The sequence below is a fragment of the Otolemur garnettii genome, unplaced genomic scaffold, assembly GCF_000181295.1.
Source record: "Otolemur garnettii isolate 467f Iridium unplaced genomic scaffold, OtoGar3 scaffold00273, whole genome shotgun sequence".
Classification (NCBI taxonomy): domain Eukaryota; kingdom Metazoa; phylum Chordata; class Mammalia; order Primates; family Galagidae; genus Otolemur; species Otolemur garnettii.
In genome coordinates this window covers 852,593-857,273 of record NW_003852668.1, presented here as the reverse complement: position 1 = coordinate 857,273, position 4,681 = coordinate 852,593, and the positions used below count along the sequence as shown (strand labels likewise).

Genomic DNA, 4,681 nt, shown 5'->3' with positions numbered 1-4,681 from the left:
GGTATGAGACTGGATGTGTGTACACGGGTATGAGACTGGATGTGTGTACACGGGTATGAGACTAGATGTGTGCACATGAGTATGAGACTGGATGTGTGTACACGGGTATGAGACTGTATGTGTGCACACGGGTATGAGACCGGATATGTGCACACGGGTATGAGACTGGATGTGTGTACACGGGTATGAGACTGTATGTGTGCACACGGGTATGAGACCGGATATGTGCACACGGGTATGAGACCGGATGTGTGTACACGGGTATGAGACTGTATGTGTGTACACGGGTATGGACTGGATGTGTGTACACGGGTATGGACTGGATGTGTGTGCACACGGGTATGAGACTGTATGTGTGTACACATGTGTATTGCAATGTAAAGGCATCATCTGATTTCTATAAAGTAATCCATCCCTTAAAACTTGTCTTTTTAAAGGCAGCACAGACTAAAGACCAACTGCTGCTTGCCCTGGTCTGGACGTTGACTTTGACAAAGTCCTGGTTGTGTCTCTGTCCTCCCACGATCTTTAGCAGGGCAGGTTTCCACGCTGTGCTCTGGGTTTCCTAGAATCACAGATTGAGGCCAGGAGGGTTGGCACAGCAGCTCTACTAAGGAGGCCAGTCTGGCAGGGCCTGGAATCAGCTGGCTGGTTCTGAGCCTGCTCTCCCACCACAGTGGTGATACTGTCCCTTAACTCTCAGTGTTCAGTTTCTCCAAAAGTTGATTATTATTTTCAACTTGTTTTTGTCCCTACTAGAGTGTGAATTCTTTGAAGGTGCATTACCTCATGGTCTTTACCAATTATTTTGGTTTTATAATAAGTAAAAATATCATTAGTGATATTCATATATGAAATATGAAATACCCTTTGATATTGGGCACCCTTCATCAATTTCACGGTACTAAGAATGGCATGTGGTACATAATCCCCCAGTCACAGGACAGAGTAAATGAATGAATCCATGACCAGAAGCAGTTACTCTTTAGCTTGTGGATGACATTTTGGGGAGCTCTTGGAGGGCAGAGCTTTGGAGGAGACTTTGGCTATGGCTTTATATAAATCTTGCACAATCCAAATGAGATTTCATGATTATCGTCACCTCCCTTTCACAGATGAGGAAGCCAGGCATTAGGCAGCTCCTGCTCTCGGGGGCAGCGTCAGGACTGCACTTACCCTCCTGGCCTCTGTCTCTTTCCAAAGCCTCTCTTTCCTTTCCTGGGATGCTCATGTCTCCAAGGACCAAACCTCAAGAATTACTGGTTTGCAATATGCTTGTCATGTGTTGGGTATGTTAACAAAAAATAAATCACACAGTTTATAAATTTGGAAGAGAGGTATTTCAGGGGGGGTTGCAAGCTGCAGTGGGCATCACAGCGGGCACCACAGCCTGAAGCTGGACACCAAGAGCCAGCACTTTGAGGGAAGGTAGGGGGGGAACCGGGCAGCAGGCTGAGCAGGTGACTGAGTGTCCACGCTCACTGTGTGTGTCCTGCAAGGGGCCCGTTCCTGTTGAGCACATGTATGTATTATATACATCTCTCCTTTACTTTGGGATGGAGATTTAACATTTCATGGCATTAAAGGTAGGCACTGTATGTCAAATGTAAAACAGGGGCATGAAGTCACTCAAGTACATAGCCTCTATAAACCAGCCAGAATCAGTCCACGGCCGGTGATTTTCTTCTCAGGAGGAAGTGACTGAAATTAGCGTCTTGTCCAATCAAAGCTGTAGTTGTGGCTTGTGGGACAGGGGAGGTGCGAGGGGTCAGTGAGTGTCTGGGATGAGCTGTAGTTGTCTCAGAGTTACTTATCTCCAGGCTGGGGTTTGTTTAGCTGTAGGAGAAAAAGAAAACCCTCGTGGCCGTTAGAACATAGTTTATTATCAAAGCATAGGGTGTGTGACTTAACCACTGCCTGGCATGGCTTTAGGTCCTGCTTATAATTTGGTATCTTATTGCCACAAAGAGTCTGTCCTTCCAGTCTCATGATCTCTATTGTAACATTAACGCTGGTCAGCTGTTGTGTCAAATCACAAAATGGAGGGGGCGTAATGAGGTGTGTCCAACCTCCTGTCCCCTCCAACCAGGAACTTGTTTCTAAGGTTTCTCTGGGGTCTCCTTGGCCAAGATGGGGTTCATTCAGTCACTTGAGGGGCTGAGAATTTTATTCCTAGTTTATAGGTGAAACAGAAATGCAGGCTCCAACTAGAAAGCAAAGACTTTAACTGATTGGAAGTTAGTGGCATAATTATCTACCATCAACTGTGTGGGCGGCTGGTCCCCAAACCTGGGCCACTCAGTGAAGCTGCCTAGAGATTTTGACATTCAGTATCAGACTCATTACTGACAACTTGTTGGCATGATCTCCCACTACAGCATATCTCTGGAGGGGGCCAGAACCCCACAGAAGATAAAAGAGACCCAACCAAACCCAGAGGCAGAATCCTGGCCACAGAGCACTTTATTTCCTTGCATTTTGCTCCGACTCACATTCACCAAACACTCCTACCAGATACTTCACCCAGAGCAGTGGAGTGTCCTTATCCATGTCAATTACAGTCTGTAAAGTTGAATACTGAATCATTGATCATGTGGGGAATATAGGACCACGCTCCTTTAAGTCTCTGATCACAGTATTTTCCCCAACCTTGTTGTCGGTGTGTTTCTGTTTAGACGCCTTATGCAACATACATTGTTGATTCATTAACATTGAACTTGCAGCCGGCTGCACTGTAACTCCTGCCTGAGCAAAGCTTGTCTAACACATGATTTTCCCCATCAGGCACAGTGCAGCCTTCTTACACTTAGGAACACTTGATAGTCCAGTACTTGGGGCTATTATCAGCAGTGAAATCATCAACAAAAAGCACAAAAATGCAAAAACATGGCACTGAAGAGACCACAAAAAGGACACTTGTTACAGCAGGAGAAGTGGGATAAGAAGGCAGAGTGTCACCTTATTTGGCCTCTGCTGGGAACCTGTGGGTAGGATGACTCAAAAGTTTTGTTGCTCTGTCTGAGAATGAATGAGAAAGCACCACGGCTGTTGACTTTGGGGATACCAATAAATATTAGTGCATAAGTGAATTCCAAACATGGTACCTGTGCATCATGAGGGCTGACTGCAGACTGGGCCTACTGCAGTAGTTTGTGAGGGGCTAGGGTTGAGGTCAGAACCAGGGCTTGTTGATTTTTGTAATGCCCAGTAAATGCTTGAGCGTACATGTTTACTGAATAGGTGAACTGATGAATGAATGGATGGATAGATGAATGGATGGATGGATGGATGGATGGATGGATGGGTGGCTGGATGGATGGGATGCCCATCTCTAGCCCCACACCCTCCAGTGAGCACAGCTGTGACCAGCCTCCTCATTTACTGTTTCGATTGGCTTCTTCCATCCCAACCTCACACCACACCCATCTCCTTAGGCCAGACTGAATCCTAGCTCCTGTCCATAGCCTCTTCTGAGGGGTCTCCCGGGTTCTTTCCTTTTTAAGACTTAAGCTTCCTCTAAGGCAGTGATTTTTCAACCTTTTTTATCTAACAGAATGTTTGAACCCATAGTTAAACTTTCATGGCACACTTTAACTATGTTGATCAAAAAAAAAAAAAAAGAATAAACTTACTGTGCTTTGAACTTCTTTTAAAAATAATTTAACTAATGATTTTTAAACATTCTCATGGCACACCCGCTGAAAATCACTGCCCCATAGGCTGTGTCTCCATTACCCAGGCTCAGTCACTTCTTCCTCCCCACGGTATCTCTCACCCCGGCTGTTTGTTCTTGGGCCTGGCCGCCGTGTGCAGCTGCGGAGTGCCCATCAGATCTGTTTGTGGTTAATGCCCAGGAATCCTGGGCACCAAAGCAGGAAAGTGAAACCACCACGGGCTGATTTTCCCTCCTTCTCTCTTTCAACAGGAAAACACATTGGAAGGAAGAGAAGTCCCAACGAAGAAAGATATTAGATCAATTCTGTGATTGTTCTTTTGATCAGTTCAGGTCTGTAATAAATGCCTTACTTTTTCCTGCAAGACTCTGGCTTTCATTGCCCAATTTCACATAAGCATGAGAGTTTTAGCTGAGAAATGAATGGCCTGAGAAGATTGGTGTTAGCTAAGGATTTTAGGAGTGAAGGACTCACAAAGTGACTGTATTCAACATGTTTTAGATCCATTGATGGTGATTGTAAATTTCTAGTGATTAAAAAGACTATCAGTCCTGAGCAAGTCAGTATCAGAAGAGTTCTGTCTTCCCTTTTACATTTAATTTTAGTTTCAAAAAATTGTCTGTGGTGCTCAGGGCGCTTTTAGGGCAGTATGACACTGAGATGGTGGATACACGGTATTATACGCTTGTCAAAATCTACAGAATGTACAACATCAAGAGTGAGCCCTAATGCAAGTGTACCATTTGGTTCATCCATCACCACAAATGTGCCACACGGGGGGGACAGCGCTACTAAGAGGAAACCGTGTGGGGTGAGGCGAACGATGGAGACGGAGTGTATGGGAACTCTCTCTACTTGCTGCTCATGTTTTTAAAATCCAGCGTTGCTCTGAAAAATAAAGATAATTAATAAATAATTATCTGGTGGTCACAGAGTGGCAGTCACGGTCCCCAGGGAGATGCTGTGTTGCTAATTTTCCTTCAGGTTTCTTGGTCTGGGAAGTTGGT

The 4,681-nt window shown here is 45.2% G+C and overlaps 1 protein-coding gene across 2 annotated transcripts in view; it reads left to right on the top strand.

Annotated features, from left to right (window-relative positions):
• Positions 1-4,038, top strand: part of SPP2 (secreted phosphoprotein 2) — a 23,096-nt gene extending 19,058 nt beyond the window's left edge. For both annotated transcript variants that reach the window (XM_012813512.2, XM_012813513.2), the window contains one exon: positions 3,926-4,038. The gene's annotated coding sequence lies outside the window, so the exon portion shown is untranslated. The remainder of the gene's footprint in view (positions 1-3,925) is intronic.
• Positions 4,039-4,681: the final 643 nt, after the last annotated feature.